Source organism: Bombina bombina, chromosome 6 (genome assembly GCF_027579735.1).
Source record: "Bombina bombina isolate aBomBom1 chromosome 6, aBomBom1.pri, whole genome shotgun sequence".
Classification (NCBI taxonomy): domain Eukaryota; kingdom Metazoa; phylum Chordata; class Amphibia; order Anura; family Bombinatoridae; genus Bombina; species Bombina bombina.
This window is the reverse complement of record NC_069504.1, coordinates 160,236,955-160,252,766: the sequence shown is the minus strand read 5'-3', so window position 1 is coordinate 160,252,766 and position 15,812 is coordinate 160,236,955.

Sequence of the window (15,812 nt, the reverse complement as noted above, 5' to 3'; positions counted from 1 at the left end):
ACAAACTTTCAACATCAATGCTTGCTAGTAATGTGTTTTCATTTACTGTAATATCAGCTAGACATTTTAAAACATCTTTTGTATCTTGCACATATGATGTAAGGGTATGCACAAAATGTCTAAGTTTTCTATCAATGAATATACTAGCATTTTCATTTAGACATCCATTCCCTGAGACTATGGGTCTACCGGAAGGGTTTTTTATGTTTTCATGGATTTTTGGAAGACTATAAAAAGTTGCCACCCTAGGTGTCATGTTGCACATGAACATATATTCTGCTTTCATTATTACTCTCTCTTGTAAACCCCTATCTAAAAAAGATTTTAATTATTTTATAAACGTTTCTGTAGGGTCATGGCTAAGGATTTTGTAGTTTTCTACATTCTCCAAGATATCAGTACATATTTGCTTGTATTGTATATTATTCATAATGACCATATTGCCCCCCTTATCTGCATTTTTATTAGTAATTTCCTTATTATTTTGTAGTTCTGTGAGGGCTCTCCATTCTTTATAGCTTAAGTTCTTTTTAGTTTTGCTTTTTTGATTTAGTCCCTCTATTTCAGTTGCTACCAAGGAGACACACTTCTCAATGGATGAGTATTTTGAAATTGTTGGCATAAATTTACTTTTAGGTTTGACAACGCTGTCTTTTCTCATATCTGATCTGTTATCACTTTCATTCAGTAAGGTCAACATTAAATTGACCATTTCATGGTCTTCTTGCTCAATACCCATGTCATTTAGAGAATTTGTATTAGCCATTTTATGAAACTTGTATAATGCTAGTTTTCTAGCAAAAAAGGTGTGTGTCCTTAATCCAATTAAAAGTATCATAATGTGGGGTAGACTGTGTTTTTCTGTCAGGGAAATAAAATGTTTTGTGAATTTTGACACATCACCACCTTTTAGTTAGTGAAATAAAACAGCAAGAGTCGCAGGAAGAATTTGATTTGAGAGTACACTATACCTGTGAGTAACTAAGACACAATAAGTAATAAGAACTTTTATCACAGTAATTTCAGATAGAGGTTTGTGACAGTGTGGTAACCAAGGTTTACCACTCTGTCTTACTATAGCCAAGTATGTTATATCAGTCCGAAGATTAATGGGTAGATTAATTACACTTATTGGCTTAAAAGTAAACAAACTTACAGAATATAAATAGACTAGGTTTAAACAGTCTAAGAACAACACAATAAACTGTTACTTTGTATGTAAGGTATATTGTGCAATGAAAGAGTAAGTCACAGCTGAACACAATATAGCTTGAAATTGGTAAGTAAAAGTCAGGAGGATAATCACAGGCTCAGGTAGAGGAAGATCCATAGCACAAACCTTCAGGATCATTCAGAGAATTTCGTAAGAACGCTACAACAGAGCCCTGCAGTAGTGTGTGGAGGATGAGAAGAGGGCGACGGCAGTAGCTGATGACGTAGGCTCCAGTGAACAGAGCGGATCTGAAACACAGTTTGCAAAGAGAATACACACAGACGTCTCCAAAGGCTGAATAGAAGAAAGAGAGGCAGGAGACAAACTTCAACCTTCAATAATCCAGCAAAGACTGGATGATGGGGCGGTGCTTAAATAGCAGTTGCAGAGAGTTGAGCTTGGAGCGTGACACTTTTTAAAGGTACAGTGTAGGTGATTCAATGTAAGGTGTTACATAACCCCCCCCCCCAAGGAACCACAGCAAGGTTCTAAGGCCTAGGCCGATCATGATAACGTTTATGAAGCAAAGATACCAACCTGGGAGCAGAGAGATTAGATGCGGGCTCTCAAGAATCCTCCTCATGCCCAAAACCAGTCCAGTGTACCAAGTAGAACAAACGACCATATCTACGTCTAGAATCAATGATACTATGGACCTCATACGTTTTGTCAGAATCCAATCCAGTAGGTACACCAGTTGTACAGGATGAAGTTGGGGTGGAATTACATGGTTTAACAAGAGAGACATGTAAAGTCGAGTGGATTTTATAACTGGTTGGAAGTTGAAGCATGACCGTAACAGGGTTCTTTATAGCAAGAATGGGGAATGGTCCTATGAATATCTTTAGGAAAAAGAACAAAAGAGATTTTTACTCAGGCACTTTGACTAGTTGCACGTCTATATTAATAATAGGAATCAAAAAACCAGCTGTCAGTCCAGTAGTACAAAAAATAGAAAAATGGTATATATATATATATATATATATATATAGTCGATAGCATTTTCAATACATTTCTCTGCTTGCCATTTTACTGTTTTTTACACACCTTTAAATTGAGTGATATATAAAAGAGAGAGATATGAGTCCTTTTAATTTGATTGATCAGCTTTGCAACTTGTATGTATTATATATTATTATTCTGTATAGCTTTTCATTAGGACAGTCTCTTTAAACACTTAATATTCTTTTCAGAACCCCCAATTCAACAACCGTGCTGTAATATGGAATAGATAGCAAGTTTTCTCACCTCCTCTGTTGCTATATATCAATGTCTCCCAATGCTCCCAGACCCCGGTCTGTCCACAATGTGCGGCTGAGCTGTAGGGCAATATTAACTAGAAATAAAGACTCTCAAGATTTCTTACCCGCCACGGCTTTTAAGTTGCTCCCAGACTCCGGTCTGTCCACGCTATGCGGTTAAGCTGTAAAGTAGCTGTGGCAGGTTAGTCTCGGATCTCTTGTCCATTACAGGTCTCGGCTTTCTGCTGCTCCCGGACTCCAGTCCGTCCACACTGCGCGGTTGAGCAAACTTCCGGAAGCCCTTGGTACTTGTGACGTCACTTGTAGTCATGCCTCCTCCTTACGGTAGCTACGGTCGATTGGGGTTCACTCCTGGAGCTCAATTCGGCTGCATTTTCCGGTGTTAGATTAAAGGTTTAGAAGAAACAGCTGATACATGCAAGTTATGTATATATACCTTCTGTCATGTATTGAAGTAGATGCTGCTGGGCATAGACGGCTTTGCAGATTGTTTACTGGCTTTCTGGCAGGTTATGCAAACAAAAAAAGATCCAAAAAGGAAAGGATGCCAGTAAACAGAGTAAAAGTTAAAGGCTTTATTCAAGTAGTTTAAAAGTGTTGAGACACAAAGATTTAACAAATGATTTAGCTTGTTTCTCGCTGCCCTTCCAGACTATTAGCAAGTCGTCTATAAAATGACAGTACAGACCAATTTGAGATTTGAGGGTACCACCACCTGCATAGATGTGGGACCGCTCCCACCAACCCATGTATAGGTTGGCGTAGGTGGGCGCAAACTTGGCGCCCATAGCAGTCCCACATCTCTGCAGGTAGAAATCTCCCTCAAACTGAAAGAAGTTATGCGTTAACAGAAATTTTGTGACTTCCATTATGAAGGCAATCAATGGCTCACTGTATGCTGTTTCCCTCACTAGAAAATAGTGGATAGCCTCAAGTCCCTTCTCATGAGGTATTGATGAGTAGAGGGCTACAACATCAACAGTGAGCCATCCAGAATCTCTACTCCATTCAAGCTGTTCAACTACATTAATGACATGTTTAGAATCTCTGATATAGCTAGGTAACTGTTTTACCAAAGGCTGCAGGATGTCATCCAACCATTCGGATAGATGTTCCAGCATTGAACCCATTCCACTAATAATCGGTCTGCCTTGAACACTAGTAGTAGACTTATGCACCTTTGGGAGGTGATGAAAGATGGGAGTTACAGGTATTTCAAAGTTTCATTGTCAATCAAACCCTGTTCAAATGCCCCATCCAAAAGGTGCATAAGTCAACGCTGAAAGTTCTTAGTTGGATTATGGTTCAATTTTTCATAACTGGCGGGGTTGCCCAGTTGTCTCATTGCTTCAGCAATATAAGAAGATCTGTTCATAAGAACAACTGAACCCCCCTTGTCCGCCTGTTTTATCACCAGGTTTTCTTTCTTTCCCAAATCATTTATTATATAGTTCCCAATAAATGGCATCAAAGTTTAAGCTAGAAAACACTCACACATATAGAAGCTAATCATATCAACAAGTATAAGCTTTTTGGTAATTGTAAATAAATTTATTAAGCTTACATATATATTCAGCATCTATGGTGTTTTACAAATGTAATTTTGTTAAATGAATTATGGCAAAGATGTGGCATCCATATATATAAATATTTAAATATATGCTAATTTTGCAAATGATCAATTTATTCAATAGAAGTTAGATTTATAACTTATCCCCAGTGTTATAAAGGGTTAATTGAAAGCAATTTTCCTTGAACCAATAGTAGCCCAGTGTGGGCTTTTTAAATGCATGCACTAATTGAAAAAATTTTAAGGACTGTGAATACGGCGCAAGCCGAAACATGTTAGTCTTTGTCAGTTTGGGGGATAAGATGTTCCAACACTTTTAAACTACTTGAATAAAGCCTATAACTTTTACTCTGTTTACTGGCATCCTTTCCTTTTTGGATCTTTTTTTGTTTTCCTATGAATATCTTACCAAGCTTCCTACATGGATTATGGATCTTCAAATATTTTGTTGAGAGCCAGACAAGCTGGCCAATCTTGTAATCTGGTTGCCTTCTATGTCTGAGGTTATAGTATTTTTGTTGGGAAGTTTAGGCATCCTTGGTATGGGAAAGAACGGAGTTGACGTTTTGGTTAATGTTGTCAATCAGTTCATTAACTTGAGGAAATTGAGAATCAAACTTAGGGAGAAGATGAAGTTGAGAATATAAGCCGTAGTTGATGAAGAACGGACTATGACCAGTAAAAGAACTGAGAGTATTGTTGTAGGTGAATTCAGCTAAGGAGAGGAAGGAAGACCAGGAATCCTGTTGATGGGAACAGTAAGATCTTAGGTACTGTTCCAACCACTGATTCGTCCTTTCCGTCTGACCATTGGTCTGTGGATGGTATGAGGTGCTCAACCTCTGATCGATTACTAAAGCAGATCACAACTCCCTCCAGAACTTGGAGGTGAACTGCATTCCCCTGTCACTAATAACAGTGTTTGATAAACCATGGATGCAAAGTATTTCTTTGATAAATATCTGAGCGGTCTGTTTTGAAGTTGGTAAACCCTGGCAAGGAACAAAGTGAGCCATCTTGGAGAAAACATCTACCACCACGAAGATAGTCGTGAAGGTAGAAGAGGTAGGTAGGTCCACTATAAAATCCATAGTGAGAACCTTCCAAGGTCCTTGGGGTATAGACAAGGGTTGGAGTAAACCAACAGGATTTTTAAGTGAAAACTTAAAAGTGGCACAGATAGAACAAGCGTTTACATAATCCTTGGCAGATTTAAACAAGGAAGGTCACCAATAAGAACATCTAATGAGTTCATGAGTCTTATGGGGTCCCAAGAGGAGAGTCGTGGTTTTGTTGGAGAATTAGGGTTCTCAAGGACTTGGGTATATACAACCGTTGATCATAATGTAATAAACCCTTTGGATCTTGTATTAAGACCTCAAGCGATTTATCTGGATCAGCTGCTTAAACCTTTTTTTAACATAGGACTGAGGTCAGAAAGTAGAGCCACAAACGCATCTTTTGAAAGTACTGTGGAAGGATTACTAGGACGTTTAGGCCTGGTGTCCTTTCTCGAAAGGGCATCAGCCTTTCCATTCTTCTCCCCAGGACGAAAGGTGATAAGGTAACGGAAGCGAGAGAAGTATAAACTCCACCTCAGTTGCCTAGACGACAATGTCCTGTTACACTGAAGGTACTGTAGGTTCTTGTGATCAGTATAAATCACTATAGGATTAGTGGGTCCTTCTAACAGATGACACCAATGGTCAAATGAACATTTTACTGCTAACAATTCCTTTTCCCCAATGGAGTAGTTTATTTCAGTGGGTGTCATTCATCTAGGGGAATAGGCAGCTGGGTGTAGAGGATCCAAAAAATATTTTTTCTGAGAGAGGACTGCGCCAATGGCGTAATCTGAGGCGTCTACCTCTAATATAAACTGGTGATCAATGTTAGGAAATTGTAGGATAGGAGCTGTACAAGACTTGTTTTTAAGATGGTCAAAAACTAATTGAGTTTTTGGAGTCCAAATAAATGGGTTCTGAAGATTTGTTAGATCAGTTAGGGGTCTAGCTAAAGTAGCGAAGTTGGAAATAAATTTGCGATAAAAGTTAGCAAACCCTAAAAATTGTCCCCCCTATCCGTAGTTTTAAATTGTGTGTCATGGTTATGTTTGTGTACATTTTTTAACATAGTATGAATAAAAGTTATATTTTAATGTGCATTTTTCCACTCCTATCTATCCTGACCCATTTGTCAATAATAGCCAATAGTATTGGCCAGTAGTTTATTGTGAATAGTTATATTGGTTGATACTATTTATGTGACAGAACTCAGGAGTGCTATATGTGTATTCTTGTTGAGGTGGGTGTCCACTCCCCTCAAGTCTAGAAACCCTAAAAATTGTTGTACTTCTTTTCTAGATTTCGGGGTAAGCCATTCTTTAACTACGATAACCTTATTGTTCTCCATGCGGATACCGTCAGGAGTAATACAGTATCCTAAAAATAATATTTCAGAAACTTCCAAGGTACTCTTCTCTAGTTTAGCGTATAGATGGTGTTTCCTTAACCTAGTTAATACAGTACGTACATAACTTTTATGATCAACATAATTCTGGGAGTAGATCAAAATATCATCAAGGTAAACTATAATGTAAACATCTAATATGTCACGGAAGATATAACTGATCAAGCATTGCAATGTAGCAGGAGAATTACAGAGACCAAATGGCATTACTGTATATTCAAAAAGACCATATCTGGTCCTAAACACAGTAAGTCCTTCATCTCCTGCTCTTATTCTTATCAGGTTGTAAGCAACTCTAAGGTTTAACTTAGTGAAAACCGTTGCACCTTGCAACCTTTCTATGAGTTCAGGTATAAGGGGTAATGGATACCTATTTTTTCTAGTGATCTTATTCAACTCCCTATAAATGATAATAGGGCGTAATGAGCCATCTTTATTATTAACAAAAAACATACCTGCCCCTGCCAGAGAAGTGTTAGGTTTTATAAAACCATTCCTGAGGTTATCATTAATACAGGGAGTGCAGAATTATTAGGCAAGTTGTATTTTTGAGGATTAATTTTATTATTGAACAACAACCATGTTCTCAATGAACCCAAAAAACTCATTAATATCAAAGCTGAATATTTTTGGAAGTAGTTTTTAGTTTGTTTTTAGTTTTAGCTATTTTAGGGGGATATCTGTGTGTGCAGGTGACTATTACTGTGCATAATTATTAGGCAACTTAACAAAAAACAAATATATACCCATTTCAATTAGTTATTTTTACCAGTGAAACCAATATAACATCTCAACATTCACAAATATACATTTCTGACATTCAAAAACAAAACAAAAACAAATCAGTGACCAATATAGCCACCTTTCTTTGCAAGGACACTCAAAAGCCTGCCATCCATGGATTCTGTCAGTGTTTTGATCTGTTCACCATCAACATTGCGTGCAGCAGCAACCACAGCCTCCCAGACACTGTTCAGAGAGGTGTACTGTTTTCCCTCCTTGTAAATCTCACATTTGATGATGGACCACAGGTTCTCAATGGGGTTCAGATCAGGTGAACAAGGAGGCCATGTCATTAGATTTTATTCTTTTATACCCTTTCTTGCCAGCCACGCTGTGGAGTACTTGGACGTGTGTGATGGAGCATTGTCCTGCATGAAAATCATGTTTTTCTTGAAGGATGCAGACTTCTTCCTGTACCACTGCTTGAAGAAGGTGTCTTCCAGAAACTGGCAGTAGGACTGGGAGTTGAGCTTGACTCCATCCTCAACCCGAAAAGGCCCCACAAGCTCATCTTTGATGATACCAGCCCAAACCAGTACTCCACCTCCACCTTGCTGGCATCTGAGTCAGACTGGAGCTCTCTTCCCTTTACCAATCCAGCCACGGGCCCATCCATCTGGCCCATCAAGACTCACTCTCATTTCATCAGTCCATAAAACCTTAGAAAAATCAGTCTTGAGATATTTCTTGGCCCAGTCTTGACGTTTCAGCTTGTGTGTCTTGTTCAGTGGTGGTCGTCTTTCAGCCTTTCTTACCTTGGCCATGTCTCTGAGTATTGCACACCTTGTGCTTTTGGGCACTCCAGTGATGTTGCAGCTCTGAAATATGGCCAAACTGGTGGCAAGTGGCATCTTGGCAGCTGCACGCTTGACTTTTCTCAGTTCATGGGCAGTTATTTTGCGCCTTGGTTTTTCCACACGCTTCTTGCGACCCTGTTGACTATTTTGAATGAAACGCTTGATTGTTCGATGATCACACTTCAGAAGCTTTGCAATTTTAAGAGTGCTGCATCCCTCTGCAAGATATCTCACTATTTTTGACTTTTCTGAGCCTGTCAAGTCCTTCTTTTGACCCATTTTGCCAAAGGAAAGGAAGTTGCCTAATAATTATGCACACCTGATATAGGGTGTTGATGTCATTAGACCACACCCCTTCTCATTACAGAGATGCACATCACCTAATATGCTTAATTGGTAGTAGGCTTTTGAGCCTATACAGCTTGGAGTAAGACAACATGCATAAAGAGGATGATGTGGTCAAAATACTCATTTGCCTAATAATTCTGCACTCCCTGTATAAGTTTTAAGGTGTTCTAGCTCAGATTTGGACAGGAGGTAGATATGCCAACAAGGAATAGAAACTCCTGGTAAAAGGTCAATAGGGCAGTCATAAGACCTGTGGGTGGCAGAGATTCTGCTTCCTTTTTATCGAAAACATCAGTGAAATCTTTGTAGTGATATAGTATCTGTGAGACTGAGTTATGCATAATAGTGGTTGTACCTAAACAATGTTCCTTACAATAAGTGGAAGTAAACAAGAGATTTGTAGTAGTGTAATCTATAGTGGGTTGGTGCAGCCTAAGCCTGTTTATACCCAAAACTTATTTAAACATAAGAGCCTGTATAATATCAAAAGTGAGGGTTTCAGTGTGACCACTGTTTGTAGTAAGAAGCAGAGGAATAGTTGGGTAAGAGATAGGACCAGAAGCAAGAAGAGAAAAATCAATTTTCTTCAGTGAGACAAGACTATGTTTTGGTATTACAGGAATTTTATTAAGTTTGAATTTAGTATGATCAATAAAATTCCCACAAGCCCCAGTATCAATGATTGCCTCAGTAGTCCTCTTGTGTTGTTCCCACTGCAAAATTAAAGGCATTGATAGGTAAGAGTTGGATTGATTGTTAGTAGTACAACAAGGTATAATGTTAAAATCCTTACCAAATTTGTTCTTGTTGAGGTTAGGGCAGTCCTTCACCTCATGTCCTGGGCAGACGCAGTACATGCACAAATTAAGAGATCTCCTTATGTTTTTTTCTTGGCTAGTGAGTGGCCCTTTCACAAATCCATTCTCCATTGGTTGTGATGTCTCTCTAGGAGTGGGGGTTGTTGGTTGGGGAAGCCTCCTGAATGAGCCTTTCTCGGATCTATGTTCCCTGAGGCATCTATCAATACTGGTTGATAGTGCAAACAACTCTTCTAGGGAATCGGGGATACCAGTTCTTGATAATTCCTCCTTTATCTCTTCCGAGAGTCCAAGACGGAACTGGATGCTTACAGAAATCTCGTTCCAGAGAGAATCTTTTGCTGATATCTTAAATTGAGTTATGTATATCTCAACTGGATTTCTCAGTTGTTTAAGTGACCTAAGTGTGTTCTCTGCAGTCACCTGTCTGTAAGGGTCATCGTAAAGTGCAAACCAGAGAGTCCAGTATGGTATCCCCTGATTCGTGGTAGGAGTCAGGCCAAGCTCGGGGTTCACCCCTAAGATAGGATATGAGTGTCAAGACTCTAATCCTACCTTTTTATCACGATAACTTCAGATAGAGGTTTGTGACATTGTGGTAACCAAGAAATTATTTCACAGGTTTACCACTCTGTCTTACTATAGCCAAGAATGTTATATCAGTCCAAAGATTAATGGATAGATTAATTACACTTATTGGCTTAAAAGTAAACAAACTTCCAGAATATAAATAGACTAGGTTTAAACAGTCTGAGAACAACACAATAATCTGTTACTTTGTATGTAAGATATATTGTGCAATGAAAGAGTAAGTCACAGAGGAACACAATATAGCTTGAAATTGGTAAGTAAAAGTTAACGCACAATACCGTAACCGTTAGTCAGGAGGATAATCACAGGCTCATGTAGAGAAAGATCCATAGCACAAACCTCCAGGATTAATCAGAGAATTTCGGTAGGAACGCTACAACAGAGCCCTGCAGTAGCATGTGAAGGATGAGAAGAGGGCGACAGTAGTAGCTGATGACGTAGGCTCCAGTGAACAGAGTGGATCAGAAACACAGTTTGCAAAGAGAATGCACACAGATGTCTCCAAAGGCTGAATAGAAGGCTGAATAGAAGAGAGAGGCAGGAGACAAACTTCAACCTTCAATAATCCAGCAAAGATGATGGGGCGGTGCTTAAATAGTGGTTGCAGAGAGCTGAGCTTGGAGCGTGACACTGTTTAAAGGTACAGTGTAGGTGATTCACTGTAAGGTGTTACAATACCTTGTACTCAGTCTCACATGGAGTGCACGTGTTCAGTCCGCTAGCAGAAGTAGGAAAGCTCATTTTACCATAAGGAAAACAATATGCTTTGAATTTCATAATTATAAGCACAAATTTAACAGAGTTAATTTTTTCATATTTTATTTATTAATATCATACTATTTATAAATAAAACATTTTTAGTAATATATGCATCTCTTTCACATATTTAAAAGCAGCAAACAAATTTTGGAGTTCACACTGTTCTCAAGGTAACAAAAAACTATCTTTAGAGAAGTCCAGCAGGGGAATAATATAATTTCACAAGACCACAGACCATTAAATAATCTACCATATGGGCCAATGATCAAAGATCACCGGATTCACAGAGAAATGTTCATTTCAGTCTCATTAATTTTGCAAAGCTCTTGCTGGGTGAATTTTTCTAAAATAGTGGTCTGACCCTCACTGTACAGACGAGAGGTGATCCATAGGATAGTAGCTTTCCATAGGAAAGTATAGGACTCACGTGCGCAAAAGCTTACTTCTAGCGCAGTTAACACTTGAGCGGCGTGTTAAATAACGCTTGACTTGTAATATGGCCCTTATTGTATAATTTCAAATTAAACAACATTGAGTTTCCACAATGCTAATTAAGAACTATATGAAATTGCAATACATATTCATTATTTTTTTCTTGGCTATAAATAATTGTTTTCATAACAATTACAAATAGTTTGATAGAAAAACTGAAGCTGAACTGTTGCCTTGAATACGTTTATTTGCATTAGAGATTGATTTAGTTGTTTTTAATGGTGGGTAATATATGAGAGATATTTTCTAAGTAGATAGGGGATATCAGCAGCCATTTTCCTCTAATTGGTCTTATCTTTGCCACGTAAATCTTGATAAATTAACACTTTTTAATTTACTTTATGTGGCTGAAATCAAAATGGAAAAAAATATTGAAGTTCAGAAGTGTTAAAATCTCACATCAAATACAGCAATCCTGCCAAAATTACTAATTCTTCTTGCTTGAGCAAAAAAGAGCCAGTCACATTCAGCAAATTTTAGTGTGACTGAAACAGAGAAATACTTAAAAGCATGTCTGTTTGCATTCCCTGAGAAGAGAAAATAAGACATCTCCGTTTTAGCTACTGCCAGATTCAGCCCACCATGGAACGAATGAATTTAAAAATGAAACAACAGGCAATATTAAGAAGTGGACAGACAATTATAATTTTGTAAAGTACACAAACCCAGAATAATGAATTTTACACTTTTAGGGCCAGGTTATAAGTGGCACACTAAACTGCTAGTGGGCTTTGCGCACATATTACAAGTTGAAAGTAAAAAGTTAGCATGCAAGTAAAAGTGCGTGATAACTTCAGGACTTCAAATGCGCGCTGATAAAAAACAAAAACACAACGTTTGTGCATTAACTTTACACTGCGCAAAACCTACTGCACTAAAGCTGAAGATAGTTATGAATATTTCACATTACAGTATTTTTCATATAGAAGAAAATGTTCTTTATATATATATTTTTTTGTAAAATATATATCTATACCTATATATCTAAATTAATATATACATGTATAAATATATATATATATATATATATATATATATATATATATATATATATATATATATATATATATATATATAAAAATAAAAACATATATTTAAAAATACTAAGAACATTTTTTTCTAAGTGATTAACATTGGAATTTAAAATAAGGTATTTAACAGGAAAGGGTTCCAAAGTGTTTGTGTGTGTTTATAGATATGATTTTCAGTAATAAATAACATCTGTATTCATCAGCATATTCTAAATAACATAAACTTAAATACAATATCAAGAAAAAAATAACATATTTTAAAGCAACTAGAACATTACCATAGGTTCAGTTCTAGGGGATACTTCTATTTTTAATTTTGTGCTTTATAGAGTTCATAAAGTGCAATATTTATATTACTTAAATGGAAACCTCTGTTCAAATTTTTTCAAGTAGTACTCTGAAACCCATTAAATAAATATGGCAAACCCTGATAATGGATTCCATAAAATGACAGCTGTATTCTGATTTCAATTTCAATTACATTTCTATTGTACGTTTTGTATGTACAAAAAAAGGTTTTCTTTCAGTTTAACATCAGCTATCATCAGCAAGAAGCTTAAATATAATTCAATTCATTCATCATTTGAAATGATGGAGTACAGGTTTTTTTGTCTCTTAGAATATGATTTTCTATGCAACACACATACAAGTATATATAGTTTTAAATGTGCATTATGGGATCCATTGAACGAGTGAATAGATACATTTTCAAAATTAAAACCATTAGATCAACTACTATATTTAAAAAGGTTAGATATGAGACGGGGGGGGCGGAGCCTGGCTGTGAAAGTTAATGGCCGCACATTGATAGTGCTCTGATACCCTAATACTCTCAGCACTAGGATAAGCACGACAAACAGCACTTAAACCTGTCATAATTGGACACAGCTTGCTCTAGCATATGGCCATAAAGAGTTTGAGGCGAAACTGAACGCAGTGACTGATCGACAGGGGCAGCAAAAGGTGAGGCCTGCAAACTGCCGGGTCAGTACTTCGTCCTATTGATTCCCGCGCCCTTCTACCTGAAAAGGCAAGGCGGCCTGTCGGCGGAGGCTAACAGCAGCCAGTGCGCTAGTTGATCGGTGTGCTGGGCTGTGGTCTGAAAGACATCCCTTAGACCTAAAGCAGCTGTGACGCGGTCACACTTACCGAAGTACGGCTCACGCTAGAGAGGTTGCGGGCCCCATCGGTCTGTGAAGTGGCGAATAGGCCGCAGCGTATCCCAGCAGCTGAAATTCCTGAGGTAAGAGGAAAAAAGAGAGCAAGCAACACAGATACCGACGGCATGCATGTAGACTGAGAGGTTAGTCTGTGAAGTGGTGAGTGGCGTCACTTGGCGCTTGTTATCCTTAAGAGCAGGACACATTGAGAATAAAGAAGGGCAAATTTATACAATTGTTAGGGAACCGGCCCACATCCATATATAAAAGACCGGAACATGAAACCATATGAAAAATTTTCATGCATAGTGGCTTTTCTGTTGTGGGGCACGGGACTGCTGGGACATATGAATGTTGCACAGTTGGGAGATAATAGATGCTGCTAGGCTGCCATTCATACAGCGCCACGTGTGAGCTATTTGCCTTTATATTTGCTAATCAAGAGTTGAGCAGAAAAATCTGTCTTTTGAGGCATATGCAGTTCAAATAAGAGAGGTGCCAAGCCCCACAAGGCCACACACTCATCTAACATGGACAGCTACCTTATACCAGCAGATCTAGGTCAGGGATCACATAAGGACATCTCTGACTCTGTTAACATGCAGGAAACAGCAGCTGCCCATAGCATTGACCCCAAACACAGCAGCTATATCACAAAAGATGACATAAGGCATCTATCATCTAAAAGTGGCATAAAGGAAGCCATCATGGAGATGAGAAATATGTTCGGTGAACTCAAGAAAGACATTGCCAATATAGACCACAGAGTCACGCTTGAGGAAGAATCGCAGGAGGCGCTACGCTCTGATGTACAGCATGCTACGCTCTGATGTACAACTAGCATGTGTATGCTAGTTGCATACAGACACAGGACACAACTATTCTGAACCTTAATGAGAGAATTGAAGATCTAGAAAATAGGAGCTGATGGAACAACCTGAGAATAAGGGGAGTTCCTGAGGCTGTGGCACCGGCAGAAATAAACAAATATATACAAAAGCTATTTAAAGGCATTAAAAACAACCCAGAAGACGAAGATGTCCATGTGGAAAGAGCCCATAGGGCCTTAAGGCCTAAGCCACCTGCCAGAGCACCGCCTAGAGACATTATTGTCAAATTTCTATCGTACAGGGATAGAGAAGACATACTCCGACATGCCAGGAATAGGCAACCCCTGACACACGAGGGAGTGGAGATCCAGGTTTACACAGATTTGTGCCCTGCAACGTTACAAAAACAGAGAGAAATGTGCTTTCTTACCTTAAACCTCAAAGAACACAGGATCCCATAGAGGTGGGGCTTTCCGACCTCTCTGATAGCCTCCAAGGATGGAGTTACAGCCACGTATCACACAGCGACTGACCTGCCTACTTTTAATCAAGCCCTTGGATTACAAATTAGGCCTGTTGGACCCTTGGCTGAACAAGCACAAAGAGGAGAAAATCACAGAGCAGAAAGAATCCTGCAAGGCAGAGGGCCTCCTTGATCCATGCGCCTCTCCATGGTGCAGACATGACATAGGCTCGTGGGTAGAACCACAAAGCTGGCCATATACCAAATACAGCAGACACCACACATATAAGACTTAGACCGACGCACCTGGCAGCTAAGTATATTGATTGTTATGTTCCTTATATATACACCCTGATATTTATAAAATAGATCTCTACTGTTCTACATAAAAGACTCTCTCAATTGGGGGAGACATTAGCCACCTGGACCTGGCTATAGACATGATACCATCAGAGTGACTGTTGTTTAAAATGTAATGTTACTGAATGTTGAAAGATGCAGTTAAGTTTGTAAATTGTAATGTCTACGGTTTATAACAGATGCTCCATATGATTGAAATGTTACCCTGGCCACAGACGGTAATAGCTGACATATACAAGTTGACCGTAAAGCAATATTGATTATCTGTAAATGATGTTTTGAGAAATGTAACATATTAATGTTTAATGTCACAGTTTAAGCAAAGTTCATATCTGTTTATTGTAGTCAGCACTACACATGTTCAATTTAGGTTTATAACAGCATACTTTGATTCTAGATATAATTGTAATTTGCCATAGCTCAGTGCTCTGGCCTTTGGCTAGGCCACCCCTGCTCTATAGACCCCACTCTGAGCACTGGGGTACCTTAGCTCTTTACTGCCCTATTAACCGCACGCTGTATGATACTACTAACTGTGTATTCCACATAACAAAAGGGATGTCGAAATATAAACTTAATCTAGATAGTGTTTCTAAAGTGCTAGGGATCTTAAGAGGATGGGTGGGGATATTGTGTACCTCCAGGAGACGCATTTCTCCAAGTATAGAGAACCCAAGTGGTACAACCAACACTTCCCAGTTGCGTACTTTGCCTCTGGCCCGATTAAAAAAAATGGGGTGGGAATCCTGTTTGGGGCTGGTGTGCCTTTCCGGATGGAGCAGACTATAAAAGACCCAGATGGCAGGTACCTGATCTTGGTCGGAACTCTATATGGAAAGTATGTAACTTTCGTTAATGCTTACTCC